Genomic DNA, 17,967 nt, shown 5'->3' with positions numbered 1-17,967 from the left:
GGACCCATTTTATTCACGCATGACAGGTGCCCCATTCACGCCGTTCATCATGTTAAAGAGTGGTTTCAGGAACAAGATAGCGTTCAACTTCTTGACTGGCCAAGCAAAGAATCTGATATAAATGTTATTGAACATATATGGGCTCAAATGGTAAATACCTGGAAAATGGGGCACGAGGGAACACCTCAGCAACTCATGGATCACGTCAACGCCCAGTGGGAAATTTGCAGAAATAGGCCTGAACAGATCCGCACCCTTGTGTATTCCATGCCTGACAGACTGAGGGATGTTATTGAGAAAGGAGGTGGATGGACGCAATATTAGTATTACAAATAAAGGCTGCATTTTGTTTCACTTAACTGCTGTAGTTACGTAGGATTTCCTCGGGAATTAAATAACTCTTACTGTCTGTATAGAAGTTATGTAAATATTTTCACGAATATTAATTATGTTTCACCCGTATTATTAGGTACAGTTTGTCACCCTTCATATGATCATATTCAATTGACGTCTTGATTCGGTTCACACTGTCCCGTAAAGAGGCTCGACTGTGTGAACTGGTGGGCGGGGCTAAACTCAAGTACTCGCCGCACAGTAAGGATGGACCGGTTGCGGTGCCCCGATGTGAAGTGTGGTACCAATTTCTGTGTTTAACTGTACGTCTTCAGCCTTCACGGACATGAGAATGATCTCTCTTCAGAACACGATGTTGCTGGGATGGTAGCTAGCAGCTTGGCTGCCATTGAGAAGTGGGGCAATGTGGAACACAAAGAATTGGAGACCAAGTACTTCACGACTTCACTAGCAGTTTTGGATTGACGATCAGTTTCGAGGTTCTGATAAACAGCTTGTTTAGCCTTCAAACTGTCCTCATCCAACATGTATGAATCACCTACAACTTTGTAGTTCTCATCATTGGCATCTCTTGTCACTATTTTCACCAAAGACGTACTGTAAGAATGACTGAGCCTCAACTATTGAATCTTTCTTTTATATCTGTGACAACCTTGTCCAGTACATCATAATAAAGCTCACATCTTACTCTTTGCTCATCTGGCATCGTATCTCTGTGTCCTTGGCTCTCTCCTGTTACAGCCTGCATCCTCCTTGATGGCTTCTTCTTTCGGGGAGCGACATTGCCACAGGTTGCATATCAAATGTATGGTGGTTAATCGTTTCTGCGATTGCCTGTGCCTTATTCAAGAGTAACAAGCTGCATTTCATCAGTGCTGTGATGGTAGCTTCGCCAGCAACTTTAGCTGACATGACATTAATGTTCTGCCCCTGTAAGTGCCTTGAAAGCGCATTGGTGTTGTAGAAAATGACCTTCAACACTTCTAAGCCAATGATAAACTGCAAGTCACATACAGACGTCAGTAGGTACCTGGCATGAACAGATGTCTTCGCATCTTTCATGTTGCTGAGTTCCATCAAGGCTAGTACTATTTTCACAAGTTGTTGCTCCACTGCTTTTGCAGCTTCCCACGGACACATCCACCTCGTCTCACTCATTGATTTCAGTTTAATGTATGGCTGGCACTCACCTTCCAGCAAGGCTATGCTCTCCAGGACGTAATGCCTCTTTGAATAGTTGAAGAAGTTGTACAGCAATTGAACACCTCCAAGGGCATTTCTTATCACATAATTCTCCTCGAGTGTGTCCTGAATTACCAAATTCAGCAATGTCCGTAACAATGTACAGTCGTGGTCATATATAATCACCTATCCTCCAGTACCCCGTGCCTCAGGGTGCCTCGTTTATGCGCAGCAAGTCACAGTGGAGCAAGAGGGGCTGGGAGGGAGGGGCCAGAGAGAGAAGGGAAGGTGGGTGGGGGGACGAGAGATGGTGCTGGGGTGGAGTGAGGGAGGGGAGGGAGGGGAGGGAGAATGAATGCGAAGTGGTGGTCATATTTTTTGTCTCAATTTTTTTTTTTTTTTTCATTCAGGGCATGATATAAATGAGTTAAAGTTCGGTAGATAAGGATGCACTACACCTTATTACCGACGTCAGAAAACAAACTTTAGATAGGTGGTGATATCAACGGCTGGCTCGTGAGAGAAATATACTGACTTGACAAATCAAAATTAATATTATTGCAGAGCCAGATATTTCTGTTTATCAATATATTTTGACTTCGGACACAGAATGGAGTCTGGATGGCTTTGACTTCCGTAATGTTTAAGAAACCTCCTGTACTCTTACGTGTAGTTAATTTTGAAACTAAATATCATATGCAACCTGTGAAATGGCTGTGTCCTCAGTAAATATGATCATCCTCTCGGTATACACTCCCTTTATACAGTCACCATCATGTCAACTATTTTATGGCATCTCATATGGAAAGGCTGTTTCAATTAACTGTGAATAAAACGTAAATAAATTTGATGTCTGTGCTCATGGGTGGATATAAAAACGATATCTCCCATAAAATGTTTGAAGGAAAATGAAACAAAATCCTACCCAAACTCTCAAAATATATTTATGTCAATGTTTCCTGACACTGGTAAAGCCAAAGCAACCAGGAAAGCCTTAGTAAGTAATCCAATAACCTCTTGCAATCTTCACGGCACCGAGGAAACAATGTTGTCGATGGTTTGCTGGTTTCGTCTGAACAGCTCCCACTCGTCCTTGGTGTGCTGGAGGAGGCGGGCCTGTGTCATCTCGTTCTCAGGCACCCACGCGTTGACAATCTGGGCCCACACAGCCTCGATGGCTCTGCACTGATGTTTGTCACAAGCCAGCCATTGATATCATCACCTGTCTAAAGATTATTGTCTTACGCCGCAATACAAGATGTAATGCAGCATTATCTACCGAATATGAACTCCTGTATATCATGCCCTGAATGAAAAAAAAAACAGACAAATAATGTGACCACCACTTCCCATTTCATTCTCCCTCCCCTCCCTACCCTACCTCCCCTCCCCCCCTCCACCCTTTCACCATCACTCGTCCCCCCACCCACCTTCCTTTCCTGGTTGCTTTGGCTGTACCAATGTCAGTAAAATTGACATAAATGATATATTTTGGGAGTTTGGGTAGGATTTTGTTTCATTTTCCTTCAAACATTTTATGAGAGATATCGTTTTTATATCCACCCATGTGCACAGACATCAAATTTATTTACGTTTTATTCACAGTTAATTGAAACAGCCTTTTCATATAGAGATGCCATAAAATAGTTGACATGATGGTGACTGTATAGAGGGAGTGTATACCGAGAGGATGATCATATTTACTGAGGACACAGCCATTTCACATGTTGCATATGATATTTAGTTTCAAAATTAATTACATGTAAGAGTAAAGGAGGTTTCTTAAACATTACGGAAGTCAAAGCCATCCAGACTCCATTCTGCGTCCGAAGTCAAAATATATTGATAAACAGAAATATCTGGCTCTGCAATAATATTAATTTTGATTTGTCAAATTAGTATATTTCTCTCACGAGCCAGCCGTTGATATCACCACCTATCTAAAGTTTGTTTTCTGACGTCGGTAATAAGGTGTAGTGCATCCTTATCTACCGAACATTAACTCATTTATATCATGCCCTGAATAATATATGTATATATATATATATATATATATATATATATATATATATATATATATATACTGTATATATATATATATATATATATATATATATATATATATATATATATATATATATATATATATATATATATATATATATATATATATATATGACCACCACTTCGCATTCATTCTCCCTCCCCTACGTACCCTCCCTCCCCTCCCTTAGTCCACCCCCGCACCATCACTCGTCCCCCCTCCCCCCACCTTTCCTTCTCTCTCTGGCCCCTCCCTCCCAGCCTCTCTTGCTCCACTGTGACCTGCTGCGCATAAACGGGGCAGCCTGAGGCACGGGGTACTGGAGGATAGGTGATTATTTATGACCACGACTGTACATATATGACCAGTGGCGCAACCTCTTGTATTCTCGCAGCAACACCCATGTTTGGGCCACTCATATTTGATGTGCCATCAAAACACTGACCTACAATATTCTCCATAATGAGACCAAGAACTTTCAGTGCTTTCGGTATCAATTCAAATAGCGCATCTCCTTCTGATGATTTTGTCTCATGAAATCCTACAAAAGTTTCAGGGATTTCACCATTGTGGACATACCTGAGACAAATAGAGACTTGTTCTTTATTGCTGGTATCAGACGTTTCGTCGATGATGATACAGTATTTGCCAGCTTCTTGCACAGTTCCCGCAATATCTTGCAATACAAGATCAGATTCAATCACTAATATTTCGTTTTGGATTTCAGGTGACAGCCATCGTGCATGATTCCTCCCATCACCAAGCAACTTATCTGCAAGCCAGGGAATGTCTTTGTAACAGAGATGCATAAGTTCCAGAAAGTTTCCCTGGTTCACTTCAGACGATACAGCTAGGTTGGTTCTATTTTCTTCGTGTCCTCAAAGAGATAAATTTTGTGCCATGAATACCAAGTACTTGATTATTACTTTCAGATAGTCCTTGTTCTTTTTAACAATATCTTTGAGCATAACTCAACAGTGACAGAATGGATATGTGTCTCTTGTGGTTGATTAGTCTGTGATCCATTGTCATTGCCAACTTATGGATTTTGCTTTGAGCATGCTTAGCTAATCTTTTAGGCTTTTTCCAGTTGCAGAAAGAAAATGAATCATCATTTCCATCTTTCTGGCAAGAATAACACCCTATTGTTTGTGCTGACTGGTTGAAGCTAGTCCATGGATACTTCTTATACAGCTCAGGATTGAAGCCTTGCGTTCGTTGCTCGTTGCCAATTCTTTCCCTCGTGCATTCACTTAGAAGAGGTTGATTTGGGCCTTCCAGAAGTTCTGCATTGCAGATTGGATGTGGATCTGATTCCAAACGAACTGATGATTCGCTGAATGAAAAGCCTTCATTTGCAGCTTCTTGGGTCACTGAACCAACTGAAAATTGGTTGTGCTTGGCTTGCTTTTCCAGAGACTCAGTAGGTATTTTATCACTGTCTGGATTTAGACCACTGGGGAACCTCTCGAATCGCATTCTTCAGCCTGTTGCTCTTGGTTCAGTGCACCATCACCACGGACTGTGATGTTTTCTTTGCCAGTTGGCAGAACTTCCATAGATGCCGTGTTATCTTCAGGGGCAAGCTTGGATGCTGGATCTTCATTGGGGTTACTCAAAGACTCATTTGGTAATTTATCACTGCCAAGATTTAAACCATAAAGGGAACCACTAGTATCACATTCTTCAGCCTGTTGCTCTTGGTTCAATGCACCATCACCATGGAGGGTAATGTTCTCTTCACCAGTTGGCAGAACTTCCTTACGTGCTGTGTTTTCTTCAGGGACATGCTTAGATGCTGCATCTTCATCAGGGTTCCTGTTTGTTTGTGTTTGTTGAACACTCGTCAGTGCACTAAAACAGAAGGATAATTACCGTTGCTTTGAGTCAGTTACTGGCACAAATGTTACATCTTGACCATCATGTGCTCTTCTTATATGCTCCTTCTTATAGTCAGAATCAATTTCTTTTCCACATTTAGAACAGGTAGTTCTATTCCTGTACAGTCTTTTCCTGGATTTCTTCATTTTCAACAAATACTCCTGTAACTCCTATGAAATAGCAAGAAGAGATCAGTCAGGAGGGGTTTTAAAAAGTGTCAAGTATGACTGCTATCTGCCACCAGGGGCCTTGCTGTTGCCTATCTGCATTCAGCTGACTGCGGAAAAAAACATTAAAATAACAGTTCTTCACAAAAATAAGCACACAAAATAGAAACTATATTTAAAATACAAAATAAACTAAAGTCCTATTAAACTTATGCATCTGGTGTTTACTAATTAGTATTATAATCTACTAGAGACGCAAAAACGGCGTTGCGTGTTAATACTGTATTTTACACAAATAATACTATGACAAGCTTAGTATAAAACACCGTTTTTAAAGTTTACTAAAGTTACACACAAAATTTTAGCATTGTTTTATACGTACTATTTTAAGATTTTATTTAGTTGTACATTTTTATTCAAACAGTGCATTAGTATAGTTTCAGACAACCAATTTGATTAGTAAATTATAACTCATAATGAAATTCTTTTGAACATGCCCTGGTTATTAGAATAAGAGAGTCTAGTCCTGATTCATTCCTATACTAAACCAAGCTAAAATCACTTTATACAAATCATAACATCAGCTATTGGAATCATCTCGCCACCATAAACTGGCCTTCATTATAAGTTATTCGACACTCAAATCATCATCAGTTTCATAATTTGGGAATGAAACAAATGCACATGATAAGAAGCACCATGCTGTGCTAAAGATGTGCAACGAAGAGTACAGAAACTTGATAATCGCACTTAATACTCTGAAAATAGGTTTTCTGCTTAACTCTCAATTATATTTTTATAGTTAGGAGACAGAGTTAAGGTTGGCATCATGCAGTACATCAACTGACTAGATAGGGGACACCAGAAGCTGAATGAAAGTTCAGTATAATTTGGATTTGGGCCTATAGGCAACGACCTTTCCCAGGAGGACTTGATATTATATATGTGGTCTTTGAATCAAAGTTCAGTACTTTCACATGATTGTAAAGCTCTGTAATGCTTTCCTATACACTATATCACCTAATTTGATACACCCCTTCCCTCAGCGCTACTATATATAATTAACAAACCTAAGATTACTAAAAAATCCTAGTAAAGTTCAATTACTGGAGTAAGCAAAACCAAGCCCAAGCAGAAAATAGTATCATATATAGACAGGAAGTTTGTCAATGTCGGTTTCATATAATTAGAAATTCACCAGATTTCGCACAAATGCTTGAATCGGTACCTACACTACAAACTGTAAACCTTTAGTCAACATTTTGTGGTGCTCCATTTATGGAGAAATATATAAAATACGCTACAAAAGTTTAAAGAAATTGGCTATCTGCATCATACTGTGTCAGAAGAACTGGCAGCTCTAGATTGGTAAGGTATATCGGCACCATGTATTATACCTCATAATCATTTATGGGCTCACATGACGCAATAAAACACACCAAACAACATTGGAATAACCCAGTCAAGCGAGGTTAGTTTACAGAAAAATATCTGCCTGAATTTTTGGTGAGTTCTGTCCGAATTTAGCTCTTGATTAAAGACTGGGGGGCAATTGCCCCCCTGCCCCCCAGCTTTCTACGCCTATGGATGGCACTGAAGGCATTACTAATATCCGTTGTTGCGGAAAGTGTATATTGTACGGGTGTTATGGAGTTGATCCTGTCTGATGCTTGTTGTGTGAGATTAGTCAGTAAGGTGTTTGTTGAGTGATGTGTTCTAAGTCCGTGTTGGGAGGGTATAAGGGGGACATGGGGTGTGATTTCGTTGAGAATGTGTTGAACTATTTTCGATGGTGTGTTAAATAATCTTATGGGACTGAACGAAGGGTGTGTTTGGCCCTTGTTTGGTTTAAGTTTAGTAATAATTCCTTCATTTTGCCAAGCACTTTTTTTTTTTTTTTTTTTTTTTTTTTTTTTTGCCTGTCGACCATTGAGGCCGGAGCCCCTGGTCATTAAGACAAAATTATATATATGTATATATATAGACACATATATACGTATATATATACATGCATACATACACACATCCATGCATATGAACATACTTTCATGCACACGTACATATATATATATATATATATATATATATATATATGTATATATATATATATATATATATATATATATATATATATATATATATATATATATATATATATAATAATTTTTATTTTATTTTTTTTATTTTTATTTTTATTTTTTTTTGTATATTTTTATATTTTAACCTTATATTACTTATAAACAAAAATGCTTAATATAAAGACCCTAAAACTAATCACCTAACAGACAAATCGCTAACCTATACAAAGTCCTAAGAGACAAATAACTACACCTACACTAATGGTAAAAAAGCCTCGACGAAGAGAACACCATCGACTGCAGATATGTAATGCCTTTCTACATTACATACCTGCACTCATCACATGGTGACTGTCAGTCGAGGCACAACCTAATATAGGGGACATCAATATATGAAAGGGAACCAGACGAGTCAGGGACATTTCCACATACGTCAGCTGTCGGCCCTAATTAGAATAACTTAAGCAAGATGGTATAATGTATTTACATAATTTGTACAAAAAGTGTAGAACCTCGCCCAGCAGACCACCATCGACTGCAAGTGCCCAATACCTTCCTATATTGCACACTTGCACTCATCAGCTGGTGACTGTCAGGCGAGGAACGTGGCTTAATGTAGGGGACATCTATATTAGAAACAGATCAGTGGGAGGAGGAACTATTTCAAATATGTCAACTGTCAACCCTAATTAACCCTTTAACCGTGGGTGTCATCCCAGAATGACATTGCAAAAACTGGACCAAACCGCGGGTGTCATTCTCGAATGTTTGTGAATATTTTGAATACCCCGCGTTTTTTCTGTGCGCCAATTGTTTCAAGGGAGAGTAGCTATTAAGTTCTTTCACTCCAGTCGACCCCCCACCTCCCTCCTCCCACCCCCCAGGCCCCCCACCCCACCCCTGACCAACACGCGTCAGTATCTGTCCAGCTGTGAGTGACAACACCGCTGATGTGGCAGTGAAGTGCAGGCAATTACAGTGCCTTTTACCTGCCTCAGTGAACACAGAGTGGGTGTTTATCGTATGTGCAGTGTTCATATATGTTTATAGTATTATTATCAGAATGAGGTTGGCATTTGGTAATGGTGTGTGAGCAAAAAATAGTGATTTCAACACCGCTGATGTGGCAGTGAAGTGCAGGCAATTACAGTGCCTTTTACCTGCCTCAGTGAACACAGGGTGGGTGTTTATCGTATGTGCAGTGTTCATATATGTTTATAGTATTATTATCAGAATGAGGTTGGCATTTGGTAATGGTGTGTAAACGAAAAATAGTGATTACAACACCGCTGATGTGGCAGTGAAGTGCGGGCAATTACAGTGCCTTTTACCTGCCTCAGTGAACACAGAGTGGGTGTTTATCGTATGTGCAGTGTTCATATATGTTTATAGTATTATTATCAGAATGAGGTTGGCATTTGGTAATGGTGTGTGAGCGAAGGTAATGGTGTGTGAGCGAAAAATAGTGATTTTAGATCGCTCACTTCTAACGGCACTGCCCATCCAGTGATAGTCAACGAAATCATGAAACCTACATCATTGCAAAGCCGAAGGTTAGTACTTTCTAATGGTACCTTATTTTTCGCTCTAGATTTATTCTGTGCAGAGTTAAAATGGTTTAAAGTTTGTTTACATTTTGGCTGAAACCCCCGCGGGAGAGGCCAGTCGGGGTAAAACAATGCCTGTGGTTAAAGGGTTAATATTACACTATATACATATTTACCGTTGATAAAAACCATAACCACACAGTAAAAAAGTCACATCACTCTGATCAGTCCGGTCTCTCTCAAGAAAGCCATCAATTTATCAGTCATAACAATGTCCCCATCACCCAGGATGGTGGAAAGGGTGAAGGGGGACGTCTACTGCGCCGTAATAATTTATAAGTGAAGCACGTTCACGAATAAATTGCCGATAGCGCAGGATGATATGACTGATAGATAACACCGCATCACAGATGTCACAGTGTGGCGGGAATCGTTTTTCCATATAACGTTTCAAATGTGTTAATATGGTGGCATTAAGCCGTAAACGAGCCAACACCTTTTCTTCTAGGCGACTGGGATGGTTGGCAGTGTCCCAGTCGCCCAGGTATGGCTTACAGGTTGGAATATTAAGTCTGGCCCACTGACCTTGCCACAGAAGATTTATTGATTTCTTTCCGAGAGAGAGAGACTTGACCGTAGATCACGAGGAACGTCCCAAGTCTCCTCGAGCTCTACAGCCGACTTTGCAAGTAAGTCAGCCTCCTCATTGCCGTAGATACGACAATGACCAGGCACCCAGATCAGCGTGAATGACTTGTTGCATGAATGCAACTTATTAACGATGCGGCCCTGGATCTCGTGAGAGTCCGTAGTGCAAGATGCAATTGCCTGAAGGGCTGATTTTGAATCTGAAAATATGACAAATGAGTCATGCCTAGAATTGAGAGCATAGTCTATGGCTTTGTCAATAGCGAAAAGTTCTGAGGTAAACACAGATGTATGAGTCGGCAACCGATACCTGAGGGCACATTCAGTCGACCACACACTTGCACCCACACATGCACTCGACTTGGAGCCGTCGGTGTACAAGTGGTGGGACCCCAAGTGACGAATGATGATGTTACGAAACAAGTGGTGGACCTCTGGCTCCGGCGCCTTGGCCTTTGGTGCTGGGAGCCATGTAACATCAACTGTAAAGCCAGGTGCCTCCCAAGGCGCTATATTTTTTAACACCAACTTGTCACAGTCACTGGGGTCCACACCAAGCTCCTGAGTCAATAAGTGGAGGTGAACGGCAAGTGGCCGACGCACCCCCCGCAGAAGGTGGTGATATTGACGCAGGGGGGTACAGGCCACATTGCCGATATTACTTTTCCTAAATGTCCTTACGCCGTAGGACAAGGCCAGGTGGTCACGGCGAATACGGAGGGGAGGCACATTCGCCTCCACTTCCATACGAGCCACACGGGTACACCGGACGGCTCCAAGACACATTCGCAAACATTTATCCTGTAGCACATCCAATTCTTTCACCATGGCATCAGATGCCGAGCCATACACCTGTGCGCCATAGTCTACCTTCGATCGAATAAGGGACTTATACACCATTAATAAAGATTTTCTGTCGGCACCCCAGGTAGTACCCGCTAGGTACTTGAGGATATTTAACGGTTTATCACAACGAGCAAGCAAAGTATTAATGTGAAGTTTAAAATTCATTCTATGATCAAAATGTATTCCTAAAAATTTTACAGAATTTTGAAAAGGTACCACCTGATTATCCAAAGTTAAGCACAAATTAGGTACGTTACGATTAGTGGAGACTACGGCGGCACACTTACGGACAGAAAACTTAAATCCCCACTGCAAGGCCCATAGGTGGACAGAGTCAAGCGCTGCTTGAATCCACCCAGCCGAAAATTGTGCATTACGGGAAGAGTACCATATTGCACAATCATCAGCGTAGAGCGAGTATTTAAGAGCTGATGACAGAATATCATTGATCATAATACTAAAGTAGGACCAAGCACACTTCCCTGCGGCACCCCGTTTTCCTGGATAATTATATCCGATGTTACGTTACGGGGCAATTTGACAGAGAAAGTCCTGTCCCTTAAGAAATTTTAAATAAAGATAGGCAAATTTCCTCTTAACCCTTTAACCGCGGGTGTCATTCCAGAATGACAGTGACAAAACTGGACCAAACCGCGGGTGTCATTCTGGAATGATCGTGAATATTTTGAACACCGCATGTTTTCCTGGCACGTAAATAGTCTCACGCAAGAGTAGCTGTCGAGTTCTTTCACGCCAGCCATCCCACACCTCCCTTCTCCAACCCCGAGGGGGCCCCCCCCACCCCTGCCCTGACCCGCGTCAGTCAGTATCTGTCCAGCTCTGTGCGTGATAATGGCGCTCCGTCCCGACTCATCGTCGCTCGCTTCCTCCTCTACAATGATTAGTGCTAGTGTTCCCTCTACCTCTACACCGGTAAAGGAACTGCCGACGGCGAGGCAGAAGGGGTTGAGCACTCCTGAAATTAGAACTGAGCTGGACAAAACTGTAAGTACTACTCTTGATTGTGGCAGTGAAAGTGACACACTCACAGCAAGCAGTGATGATTTGGCAGTGATTGGTGGTGAACCATTTTCCATTGATAGTGACAGTGATGAAAGTGATCGTGTTGATTCCCCCCCACCACCCCCAACTTACTCTGGGAAAGGAAAGGCTCCTATGGGCAAATCTGGTATTGCACGTGGGAAGGGAGTGAAGCGCAGGCTCACGTCTCCCACACCAGGGCCTAGTACGCATTTCCCATCAATTTCCCGTTCCCCTAGCCCTATTGCCCTCACATCATCATCATCATCATCTGTCGTGCCCTCTCCTCAGTCTACATCATCTGAGGAGTACGAATTACCAAAGCCTGCAAAGCGAGGGAAGGCAGGCCGTGCAGGCAGGCCTAGAACAAAGGGGATGCGTGGCAGTTGGAGGGCAAAGCTGGGTGATAAGCGAGGTGATAAGCGGGGTAGAAAGGGTCAAGTTTCACCACTCACCAGGTCAAAACCCCCCCCCGCCTGCCCCCCGCTCAGTTCCCTCACCCGTGCCACCCCCCCACTCACCGCCCCCACACTCACCCCCCTCCCCGTTGCCTCCTGCCTCACCCACCTCCCGCTTGCCTCCTGCCTCACCTCCTGCCTCACCCATTGCCTCCACATCAGCTCCTTCTCACGGGGAAACGAGTGGAATGCAACCTGCCCCTGCCACTGAACCACGCACAGGGCAAGTGGATACATTTGTTTGGTCTGACGGTGGAGATTTCCAGCCACACAATCCACCGTTTGATATGACAAATGCTGGAATACAGCCTGCCTTCCCATGCAACGCAGGTGATGAGTTTGTTGATTACTTCCTGGCCTTCCTTGATGATGAAATTGTGCAGCATGTCAGCGATGAGACCAATAGGTATGCAGCTCAGTGTGCAGCAGAAGGGCTGGGACCTATTGGCTCACCAAAGCAAGTGTCGTGGTTGCCTGTTGGGATCAGAGAGCTGTATGTGTTTTTTGCACTAATGTTTTTGATGCCCCATATAAAGAGACATGAGTTGAAGGAGTACTGGCTCGTGGATGACATAACTACTATCCCAATATTCTGGAAGTATATGTCATGGGATCGGTTCCGACAGCTGCTTGGATACCTGCACTTCGCTGACAATGACAACCCGTCCCAAAATGACCCTTTGTGGAAAGTGAGGGATTTTCTCAACAGGATTAGGGATCGATTTATGCGATTTTCCAGGCCTATGCAGAAAGTCGTCATAGACGAATCCCTGGTATTGTTCAGAGGACGTCTCAAATTCATGCAGTACATCCCCAGCAAACGCCACCGCTTTGGGATAAAGTTCTTTGTGCTGTGTGACTGTGAGACGGGGTATATCCTGGATTTTGTCATTTACTCGGCTAGCACAATGGATGTGAACAGGAAAGACCCCCTTGGCTTCTCTGGCTCCGTTGTAAAAGTGCTGATGGAGAGGTATTTTGGTGGTAATCATGTGCTGTACACAGACAATTATTACACAGCACCGAAACTCTCCAAATACCTTGCTGAACATGGCATTGGCACTGTTGGCACTGTACGGAGCTATAGGAAAGAGTGGCCTAGTTTCCCCGAAGCATCATCATCATCCAGGGGAGATGTTCACCTGAAGAAGTCAGACAAGCTTCTTGCGATCAGGTGGCATGACAAGAAGGTCGTGAATATGATCAGCACCATCCACAAGGGGGAATTGAAGAGAACTGGGAAGGTCAGCTACAGGACGGGAGAGCCAATCATGAAGCCTGATGCCGTCATTGATTATAATGTAAATATGAGACTTGTTGATAAGTCTGATATGATGATTGGCGAAATCGACTGTCTCAGGAGAAACACCTGATGGTACAGGAAGGCTTGCCTGCACATGCTCGATATGTGCATACTCAACGCCTTCATTCTCTACAAGACACAAGTCGGGGGCATAAGGCAACCATCACTGAGACAGTTTTCCAAGACTGTCGTGCAGCAGCTACTTGCACGATTTGGTCAGGTGACGGCATTGATCCCGAGGTGACACTCTGACACACAACCTGACCGTCTTGAGTGCCGCAGTTACATGAGCCAGCACCAGCTTGTGAAATTGCCTCCTACAGCTGGCGGCAGGTTGTCACAGGTCCGCTGCAGAGTATGTTCTACCACCACACGGAGGCCTAGGACGAGAAAAATGAGCACACACCAGTGCCTTGAATGCCAAGTCGCTCTATGTGTAACTCCGTGCTTTGCCGAGTACCACTCTCTGAGTAAATACTGAAAGTGACAGTGATATATAGTGATGCGACAGTGACGTGCTTTGCCAATAATTGTATAATGGATAATGTAGTAATAAGGGATATTTTGCCTAGAAAAAAAGGAAATATTGGCCAGTATAATAAGTGATATTGTAATAAGAGAATCTGCTGCACTTGTGGAATTCTGCGGCACTTATGTAATTCTGTGATGCGCCAGTGACGCAATATAGTAATAAGTGCATTGTAAATATAATGTATATTGCCCATATTATATGTAAAATAATATTAGAAGTTAGAAAGAATGAAAAGATCGCATGAAACGTCAGTGAGCGGGTGCTGCCGCAGTGAAGTGAGGCGCAGCCGCAGTGAAGAGCAGGCGCAGCCGCAGGGAAGTGACTTTTACCTACCTCAGTGAACACAGAGTGGGTGTTTATCGTATGTACAGTGTTCATATATGTTTATATTACTATTATGAGAGAGTGGTTGGCATTTGGTACTGGTGTGTGGGGCGTAAAATAGTTATTTCACACCCCTCACTTCTAACGGCTCTCCCCGTCCTGTGAAAGTCAACAAAGTCATGAAACCTACGTCAATGGAAAGCTGAAGGTTAGTACTTTCTAATGGTACCTTATTTTTTTCTCTAGCTTTATTTTGTGCAGAGTTATTAAGGTTTAAAGGTTTGTTTACATTTGGCTGAAACCCCCGCGGGAGAGGACAGTCAGACCAAAACAATACCCGCGGTTAAAGGGTTAAACCATAAGCATAGAGCTTCATTAGTATACCGTGTCGCCATGTCATGTCATAGGCTTTATGGATGTCCAAGAACACCCCTATCATAAATTCTTTATTGGCAAATGCCTCTGCAATACAATGCTCCAAATTCATTAAATGATCTAGTGAACTTCTGTATTTACAGAAGCCACATTGTTGATCGTTTAACAAATTCTTCGACTCTAAAACAAAAAGAAGCCTATTGTTTACTATACGTTCCATGACCTTACATAGACAAGAAGTCAACACAATAGGACGAAATGAAGTGGGATTCATAAGACGACCAGCCTCTTTGGGTATCGGTATGACGTGCGCAAAGTGCCATGAGTTTGGGAACGTTCGAGACGCCCAAATCTCATTGTACAATGCTAACATCTTAATCAGGTTGTCCTGATTAAGATGCTGGATCATACCGTACGTGATGGTGTCTGGTTCAGGGCTGGTGTCTTTGCAGGATTTCAGGGCAAGGAACAGTTCATCTAGCATACACACTTTGTTGTATGGGGAGTCTATGTCTTCTGTGGCAAAGTCTAATATCTGTAGCTCAGCCGTGCGTTTATGGTGTTGAAAACGAGGGTCATAATTGGCTGAGCTACTTACATGAGAAAAACTCCTGGCAAGGATGTTAGCAACGTCCACGGGCTCGTCATAGATGTTATTATTAACCTGAAGAGTGGTGATCGGGAAATATGGGCCTTTATTATTTAATATTCTTATGTTGAACCAGACTTTACGTAATGGTGTTGTACGAGTCACCGTGGACAAAGGACCGCCAGGAGTCACGTTTGGCCCTTCTTATTATTCTCCTTGCCTCAGCCCGTGCCTGTTTGTATGCAATAAAATTTTTCTCAGTGGGCTGACTATCAAAAATCCTGTATCTCCTATTGCGTTTTCTTAATGCTTGTCGGCATTCCGGCGTCCACCAATGTGCTCTATGCTTTGCATGAACTGTAGAAGTCTTGGGAATAGCAGCCTCAGCTGCGTGTAATATAGATTGGGTTATATTTTCGATCTTAACATCCATGGTCTCCCCACATATATCTAAATTGGCGATCCTTGAGAAGATCCCCAATCTGCTTTCTTATAGTTAAATTTTGGAGGTGCAGGGTCCGAAACAATGTCGCGTGTATAAGAAAGACAGATGGGTAAGTGATCACCTCCCAAGGAGTCGTCATAAGGATTCCATAAAAAATCTTGATGTATTCCAGGGGAGGCCAAAGATAAGTCAATGGCCGAAAAGTTACCAGTACGATCATCTACACGAGCCGCTCTACCATCGTTCAGAAGACAGAGGTTGGACTGTAGTATTAGGTCGGCTACTTGCTTCCCACGACCATCAATCCTCAAGCTACTCCATTGATAGTGATGAGCGTTAAAATCGCCCAACACTAACTTATTCCCAGGGAAATGTTCAACTAGTGAATTTAAATCATTACTCTTAATGGGGCCGTGTGGAGGACAGTACAGAGAGCAAATAGACTGATACGTGTTATTAAATTTTACTCTGCACGGGACCGCTTCCAGAGTAGAATTTAGAATCATTTCCGTTTGTGGGTGTGATTTGTGTGTGTATTTGGCGACTCCGTGACCTTCATATCTTCTATACGAGTGGTAGTGTTTTAACTGTGGAGGATCATGGTGATCCTCCAGGCACGTCTCCTGTATACAAATAACGTCTGGCCTGTGTATAGAAAGCAAGATTACTATATCTTGTAATTTATTCCCAATACCTCTACAATTCCACTGTAATACAGTGAATGCGGTGGTTTAAGATTTACCTTGGGGGCCAGTGTGCTTGGTCTTTTTTTGTCGCCCGCCAGCATGCGAGCGACTACCGGGGGACCTATCCCGGTGCTTGTTTACGGAAACCTCCATATTGTCGTCAATTATTAGGTTCCCTGACTCCCCCGAGGAAGAGCTAACCTTCCTCTCCCTCGCTGGAGTGGGAATTGGAAGAACATGAGGACGAGACTGTTTTGTGAGGGTGGTCATGTTACTTTTACTAGACTTGTTGGGCTTCGCTTTAGGCCGTACTGATGGAGAGGCAGCAGCAGCCTGAGAATAGGTTGAAACCTTAGGGATGTCAGTGAGAGAGTTGGAGCGGACGGGAGGTCGAGGTGGAGAGGTACTATGAGTGGCAGGAGGGAGAAGGACAGGATCAGTCTGTGTCACACGTCACAGGATGGGACATTACCGCCGAAGCATAGGACCTATTTGGCGTGGGAGTTGCATGCAACTCCTTCACCTTTTTCCTAGCTTTGTAATAGGAAATGCCCTCAGTTGCCTTCATTGAGCAGACCTCCTTCTCCTCCTTCCACTTGGGACAGTCCCTAGAGGAAGTGGAGTGATTGCCCTTGCAGTGAAAGCAACATACCGTCTCAGATGTATAGTATTCCGCATCATGACCTTGGCTTGCACACTTGCCACACACTGGCTGGGAAGCCCGACAAGTCATTGCACCATGCCCATATAACTGGCATTTCATACAACGGAAAGGGTTGGGGATGTATGGCCGGACATGAACAATTTCGTAGCCGATTTTTACTTGGCTAGGCAGTGACACTTTACCAAAAGTTAGAATGATGGTTGCAGTCTTTGTCCTGACACCTTATGAAAATCTGGTGATAAATCTAGCATCGATGACATCTTGCTGAGCGAGTTCCTCTATGATCGCTTCCTCACTCATCACCATGAGATCCCTGCAAGTGATAACACCCTTTGCAGGAATTTATGGAAGTTGGGATCTTGGCTTCGACATCATAGATATGAAACTTGCGCAGCTTCAACAAGTCCTTAACCTGGGAAGAATTGCAAGTCTTTACGATTAGGTCTCCGTTTGCAAGTTTTTTTTACTTGTTCCACCTCCCCAGCACAGCCATCAATAACCTTCTTAATCATGAAGGGATTGAGACTGCTCAAGGGAGTGGAACCTAGAGCATGGACGAGAACGAATTCAGCATTATTTACATTTATGTCACGGGGCAGACGAGTCTGGGGCCGTTCTGTCTGGAGGCTGTCAGTCCGTGGTTCAGTCGGGGGTCGGTCAGGACCACCTCCCCCCCTTAAGGGGGGGGGAGGCAGTAGGGGCGTCCGCCAAAGTACCACTCCCCCCTAACGGGGGAAGTGGGAAGGAGGAGAGAAAACAAGCAAGGGCCAATCAACCTGGGATCAGACACCTATGTCTGAGGT

The sequence above is a fragment of the Coenobita brevimanus genome, chromosome 2 (genome assembly GCF_032717465.1).
Source record: "Coenobita brevimanus isolate Jiangsu-jjx chromosome 2, ASM3271746v2, whole genome shotgun sequence".
Lineage (NCBI taxonomy): Eukaryota > Metazoa > Arthropoda > Malacostraca > Decapoda > Coenobitidae > Coenobita > Coenobita brevimanus.
The sequence above is the reverse complement of the archived record's forward strand: the minus strand, read 5'-3'. Positions refer to the sequence as shown.